Here is an 8,015-nt window from a genome sequence, read left to right as displayed (position 1 = left end):
AACCGTAACTCAATTTAGTGTGATATTATCCAATTTCTTCTGGAAGTAGACCTGGAACCACCGACCCAGACTGCCACTTTTGTTTTTTTTTTTTTTGTACGCTGTGACGTAGATAATATCGTGCGATATGACGTCGGAACATAAGTTGATCCAAGAGTGTATCATTACTCATCACATGTTACCGCCAGGAATTAGAATAAGGATGCCCGACGTACTAATTTACGAGTATTTGTGTAAATAACACCCACTATCACTCTTTACCATGAATAATCAATTCTCTTGGATCAGGTGGGTTGATAAAAATTTTAACTCGGTCATCTTGACTATCGCAGATAATGGCATCAAATATCTTCTTGAAATCCTTTGAAGCTATTTTTATTCTAAACTGGTTGTTGGCTCATTATCATACTCAACCGAGGACAGCAAAATTTATATAGCTATAGCTACGTTGTTATTATAACTATTTGATAATATTACAGTTTATAACTTATTTTGATATGTTTTATTTCGTGATTGAATGGGAAGACAAATGACTACGCAGTAATTATTGTAATATGTATTATTTAAAGTTATAGATACATAGATTCTGTCAAAACAGTACCGGGGATTGTTCAATACAACGCAAAATAATCAAAATGTATTTTATCGCCTCCAAAATAGTCTCCATTCGAGGCAGTACACACATGCCAATGATTACTTCCGTCATCAAAGCACCTTTTAAACGCGTTTGAAGAGATCTTCTTCAACTCCTTCAGCGAATTCTCCTTAATGGCCTCTATCAACTCAAAGCGGCGCCCGCGGAGTGGCAATTTCAGTTTTGGGAAAACGGGGGCTAAATCCGGAGGTTTTTCGATAATATGTTTCGAGTTTTTGGTAAAAAAGTGTTCATAATATTAGCCTTGTGAGACGGTTGGTTATCATGGTGCAAGATCCATAAGTATTCTTTCCACAAATTGGACCGTTTCCTACGCACATTCTCTCTCAAACGTCGCAAAACTTCCAAATAATATTCTTTATTTACCGTAGAATCATATGGAATGAATTCCGAGTGCACAACACCATGATAATCAAAGAAAACGAGTAGCACAACTTTCACTTTAGACCGACTTTGACGTGGTTTTTTGGGTTTCGGCTCAAGTGGATGAATGGCGCAGCCGCCTGTTGACTGGTTTGCATGTCAGACTCATATACCGACGTCTCATCATTTGTTATGATGCGCTGTATAAACATTGGGGCCGAATTCACTTGCTCTAGGATGTTTTCATTCATTCCGATGAAAGAAATTCAACTCTCTTGGAACAAGTCGAGCAGCCACGCGTCTCATGCCCAATTCATGGTGTAGAATGTTGCGAATTAATTCGTAAGAGCAAAAAAAATTTAGACATATGTGTAACGCGCGCTTTTTAAATGAACAATCCCCGACATTTTTTTGACAGAATTTACTTCGAGGGTATTGTGTTTTGGTTTTCACAAAAAAGGCTAGTTGAGGTTGTGCAATGTGAGTACTGAGAAGGTATACATATTGATTTCAATATACATATAATAATAAAATAAAAACAAGAACACTGCCGCCAATTATTTGAAATCTAAAATCTGCACTAAGATATGTGGATGGATACGGTGTTTTCTAATGCGTTAATTAGAAAGTCCACACCAAAACATCACTCAATGTAAACTTCAATGATCTTGGGTGCATTTTCCAATCTTCTTTTGCCCGACTTTCCATGTTATCATCAGCAATTAGAACATAAAACCGCTCGTCATAAAAACACATTCATTATTCAAATATAATAATTATTGTTGCTTTAACTAAGAAACGCAACGGCATCATTTACTGAGTCAAAATGTTTATTCGAGAACTTTGTGCGAAATTCTCAGGAGCTGACTTGATGGTTGTGGCCACATTAGCCACAAATTCACAATTTTTATATTGTACGTCAAGTAAAATTGGGAATGTTCTCCACTTACAAGCAAGTATTATGAACCTTCTCACCTCGCAGACACATACAATTTTTTTTTTATCCAGAGTTATGATACTGATAAATCTTCGAAATTACTTGCAATTCGTAAAAGATATTTTAAATAATTTATATTATATTTTAAATACTATCCACATAATATTAATCTAACAACAAAACTTATTCCTGCGATAGTCGAGAAAAACAGAAAAATGTGTTTTAAATTACCATTCTCTTCCCGACACCAGATACTTATTGGCTTACCGATGATTCCTATGTTTAGCTAAATGTTGGCACAATTGATTATTCCATGTAATTAATCCAACCACCAATCACTAGATTACTTCGCAAAACTTAAATGAAAAATTTGGTCAAAAAACCAAGAACAAAAAATCATATTTTTTATAAAATCATGAAAGTGGACAGCATGAAGTCACAAAGTTTATTTTAGGAAAAAAAACACAAGGGTGTTCGACATAATTTTTTTTTTTTACTTTCTTTTATATTTAGGCTTTTGGTATTTATTTATGAAATGCAATATCCGTTTAATGCCTAGCAAGACCCCTTGGCACCAAACGATCTATATGTCAAAATTTTGCATGACTTTTTGACATAGCTCGCCCTGTATATAATGTATAGTTTATAAAAATTCGGCAAATTTTGATTAAAGTTTAAAATTATTGATCAGAATATTTAGAAAAAATTTGGACCATTAAATTGGAAATTGGTTTTCGAAAATTTCCTTCTCCTCAAATGTTGATAATTTTCTCTCATATAAAAAAATTGAATTTGGAAGCACTTTTATACATATTTCAACTAAACATCGCTCCATTCGGAAGGACAGGCATGAAACAGGCATGAAAGTAGAGAGCTTAATCGACCCACTGAAGCGGCTATTCGAGCTATTGTGAATTGTGACCAATTATACATTATTGGACATCAAACCACCAACACGTTTACGTAGAGTGCGAACTGAAGAAAATATCGCACCTGTATCCGCCAGTGTTAATGATGACCATCAATTATCGATTCGTCGCCGTTCGCAGTAATTGGGCCTCTGTTACTAAACAACGTGGAAAATTTTGCGAAAGGATTTAGGTGCGATGCCTTTCAAAATACAGATCCGAAGATCCCCTTTTTATCGAAAAATTGTGTTCAGCGACGAAGCTCATTTTTGGATCAATGGGTACGTAAATAAGCAGAATTGTCGATTTTGGAGTGAAGATCAGCTAGAAGAATTGCAAGAGCTACCAATGTGTCCATAAAGGATCACAGTTTGGTGCGTTTTATAGGCTGGCGGTATCATTGGACCGTACTTCTTCCAAGATGCTGCGAATTGTAACCTAACTGAGAATGGTGAGTGCTACCGTGAAATGATATCCAACTTTTTTTGCCCAAAATGCAAGAAGAAGTTGACTTGCATGGCATGTGGTTTCAGCAAGACGGTGCCACATGCCACATGCCACACAGCACACAGATTTTATGTTTTCTTTCGGAGTTTTCCACGTAGAATCGGATGAAGAAATAATGCTATCCGTGATTAATAACAATCGTTGTTCATCCAAAAATTATTCGCCGCTAACAAACATTGTTAAATATGCTACCCCGTAACTTTTAAGGATCAGTGAAAAACCAGCAGACACCAAATTAACAAAGTTGCGAACACAAAACAAAAATATTAAAAGTAAAACAAGAAAATGCGAAAATTGCATTTGTGGATAAACTTTTATTTTATACCGTTGTATAATTTCCAGTTTGCTCCATGAGCGCCAAGTGTTGGTGGCAAGTTTTTTAGTGAAGCATGACATATACATATGAAGGAGAGAGAGGGAAAGTCAACGTAGCGGCAATGTCAAAAGCAGAGCTCATATCACTTATGAGACTGGTAAAATATGAAAATAGTGTGTGACAAAAGTAACTCATCTGATATGCCAATATTAACGTGGGCATTATAATGAATGAACTAAAACATTGCTGCCTTCTCAACAAACCTCTTACTTTACAGGTCACTTTATAATGGCGGTAAATGCATTTTCGTTCTCTTAAGCGCTTATTAAACTCTCGGACACATTTTTTACTAAATTTACTATTTTACTAAATAAAAAAGTGATTTCAAGTGATGGAAATCTTTATTTTGACTTTTGCGTGCTCCATTGCTTGACTTGTACGAAAATGTTTACAAAAATTATATATCTTCCGATAGCCAGTTCATATTCCCTTTAAAAAATTTTATCACATAGGTTCACAGTGTTCGAGTCCATTCACACTGTAATCTTCAAATCAATTAACTCGGCAAATTTTATAATATTTCACAGAAAACGAAAGGAAAGGGCACTTTAAATTGAGGAAGAGTTTATCGTCTCGGTTAGTTAAGCGTACGCTAATGGTAAGGTGAGAAAATGGCCGTAAGAAGAACAAATCTCTACATTTATTAATAATATAATAATTATTATTGTTGTATTGTTGTTATTGTATTATTACTTAAGTAATTAACTTGCGTAATAAACTTAAATTAACAATTTCTAAGAAACAAATTCTGGGAAAGGGCGCGTAGCCTAGGCTGCAGAAGGCTGAAAGGCATTTATTTTATCAGGGACATTTTTACCCTATACCAAAGCAAATTTTAGTAAGATAAAAAATAACGTTAACTAAAAGTAGCTTAAATTACAGTACGCATTGAGTGATATTTCTATACAAAGCCTAGTACTACTACACCTGGACGTGTCAAAGGGTTTCAGAGAAGCTCTGACGCCGCTAGGATTAGAAATTAGAGTTTAACTAAATATGTTGCGAAGTAGAAAGAAAGTAAATTCTGTTGGTTATATGTGGTCCGCGATTAGTTTAGACGATGGAATGTTTAAATAAAACAAAACCGAGTTAAATTTCAGGAAAATTTATTTTAACTCCTTCAAAATATTATCCGTCTGAAGCAACACACATATGGCAACGTTTAACCCAGTCCTCCTAGTAGGCCGACGAAGGAATGGCCTTCAGCTCCTTCGTCGCATTCTCTTTGATCACCTCTATCTACTGAACTGTCCATCCATGAAGTGGTAACTTCAACTTGGAAAACAAAAAGAAGTCGCGCGGGGCCATATCAGGCGAATACGGTGTTTGCACGATGGTATTTACTTGGTGTTTGGTGAAATAATCCAGTACAATTTAGGCTCGGTGCGATGGCGCTTTATCATCATTGAAAATTGCTCACATTTCCGGCCGGCCAAGCAGACACTAATGATCCGATGGCGCTAAAAACTGACAGATGTGTGTCTTACATTCCTACCAACATAAGAAAAAAATATGGACCGGTTCCCACATACGCGGTTCGTTTAAATTAAACATTCCCGGTACTTTCTGGTCATAGAGTACTCTTTTGTTACCAAAATTTATAGGGCTACCCTCGAAATTTTTCTAAAAATTGTGATTAAAAAGTTTAAAATTTTGTAGAAAAGTTCTTGAATTTTTTTAACTTTTGTACAAAGTTTGAAACTTTGAGTTATATGGTTTTTGTTGTAGTATAACCCACATTTTTGTAAAAAATAAAAAAAAAATTTAAAACAAGAACAAAATAAATAATCAAAACTTTGCCATATGCCGCGCTTCTATTATTGTCAACACAGGTATATACTTCCATACAAAGTGGCGCAAAATTAATCCACCAATTTTGTTCTTGAATAACTTGTTTACTTAATAAAAAAAAAGTTATTTTGATTAATGAAAATACGGGTGGGCCATATAGCGTTTGCTTTTTGAACCACCTATTTTTTTGAGAATAGTAACACAAATGACATGTCAAATGTATTCATAATTTACTTAAAGGTTTGACATTTACGAAATGGGACGCTATACGCTTGAACAAATTGGGAAATGTTGAAAACCTATTTCCAAAGTGGTGAGTCTTTTTCCTCTTCCGCGGTTACAGTAAATGGCGAGCGTTACCGTGACATGCTCAACGAGTTGTTTCCAAAAATTGAAGAGGATGACATGGACGACATTTGGTTTCAACAGGACGCTGCAACTTGTCACACTGCCAAAGTTAAGCTCGAACTTTTGGTTACCGTTTTTGAAAACCGAATAATCAGCCGAAATTCCGATATCAATTGGTCGCCTCGGAGCTGTGATTTAAGCCCGATGGACTATTTTTTGCGGGGAGCCGTTAAGGACAAATGCTATGCGAATCATCCAGAGACGATTGATGCTTTAAAACACGAAATCGAAGTTGCCATTCATGAAATTGGAGCCCGAACAATCGAAAATGTGCTTAAAAATTGGGTTGATCGAATGGCCTACTGTAAAGCCAGTCGTGGCAGTCATTTGGACGATATTATTTTCTATTCGTAAATGACAATGTTCAGTCTTCAAAAAAAAAGTTTGAAAAAATATTGATTAGTTTTTTTTTATAGCCGATTCAAAAAGCAAATTTTAGATGGCCCACCCCATATTTAGTTTGACCTTTACGCGCTCCGTCCCTTGTCTGTTTGTGTACTGTACTTACCTAATTCACAACTGTCGAATGTGATTAACGGACGACTTATTTGGCAAAAATTATAAATCTTCCGGTAGAGTGATTAATTTTGCGCCATTGTACATATGCCGTATGAGTTTTAATAATTTGTTTATGTCACATTCGATTTACTCGGCACGACTTTCAAAACTGTCTCCCAATATTGATATTATTATGTAATCGTTATGTTTTTACTGTTTTCTTATTATACAATATTGACTGTAATTTATCAATGGAATGTGAACTTTGTAATATTGATTGCTTCTATGCACGTTAAACCTTGGTAAAACCGACGTTCATTGATGCTTTGTAGAGCACATTTTCTTCCGACTAGCTCTTCCTTTTACTCGAATTTCTCAAAAGTCTTAAATGTTTTCAAAGAAATGCTTTTTTGAAAGCCATCGGAGAAAACTGACAAACTGTATTATATTTATTGACACAAAATGTGCAAGTATATTTTCGGCGTTATAGACTTGTGAGCGAAATATTTACATATACAATAACTAAATATAAAAATACTAAAAAGGATCTTTAAGTGAATGATAGCTGGAATAATTTGTTATTACTCTCTTTATGGGTTTTGTTATTTCCTTTCTTTTTGCAAACGCAATTATAGTTAGGAATGAGTGCGCTTTTTATTCCGCACATGTTTTATCATAAAAGTAATCTATATTTGGTGAATAGCTCCTCAACAAGATTACCATGCCCAGCGAACGAAAACATTTTCACAAAATCCGCATACTCACTTCTGACATTCGAAAAATGTTGCGAAATACTCCATTGCTCGCATAAGTGCTATTCCAAAATGGACTAGTATAGCACTAGTCTTTAAGTTAATCACTTTTCTTGCAGGTGCATACGTGTGCATAGTAATTGACATAGTTATATATTCGCACGCAAAATTTTTGCTCATCACGAGTTTCACGCTTCATTTCCACCACACGCCACTTGAGATAAAAGTTCGGAGAGAAGTGATGGTAGTACAATAAAGAAAGTACATGGGATGGCGGAAGACTGGTATAAAAAAATATGTGTTTGCGAATATTAAGTGCATAATTTGAACTTTGGTGTTTCCGCTGTCATGCACACAAGCATGCGCATAATTTTTTATGGGGGAAAAGGTGTCTTGGCGACAATTTGTACGCATGCACACAACAGCTGGAAGTTGGCATCTTGCAGAAATTAACGACTCCATTCATCGCTACTTTATTTTTGTTATTGTTGGTAACTTTGTTGCAGCACATGTCGGTTGTGGTGTTGCTGCGAGTATTTGAAGTTTTTCAAATTTTCAAGTTTCACTGATTTTGTCATGCACCATACAAGTGGCGCCAGGCATTTTGTCACGCAATAGGGGCAGATAGAGTAAAAATAAATGCAACGCGACAACTTAATAGTAAACTGGCTTTATATATTATGACAAGTGCCATTCGGCGATTTGATAGGAATCTAGTTATCTTATAAGCTATTTACCTGTCTAAAGTGTGCGTTTTTGAGTAATTAGTTTGCTTTTTATTTATACTTTTCATTTAAAAGCGACTGGGCATTTATGTATT

The sequence above is a fragment of the Anastrepha obliqua genome, chromosome 1 (genome assembly GCF_027943255.1).
Source record: "Anastrepha obliqua isolate idAnaObli1 chromosome 1, idAnaObli1_1.0, whole genome shotgun sequence".
NCBI lineage: Eukaryota > Metazoa > Arthropoda > Insecta > Diptera > Tephritidae > Anastrepha > Anastrepha obliqua.
The sequence above is the reverse complement of the archived record's forward strand: the minus strand, read 5'-3'. Positions refer to the sequence as shown.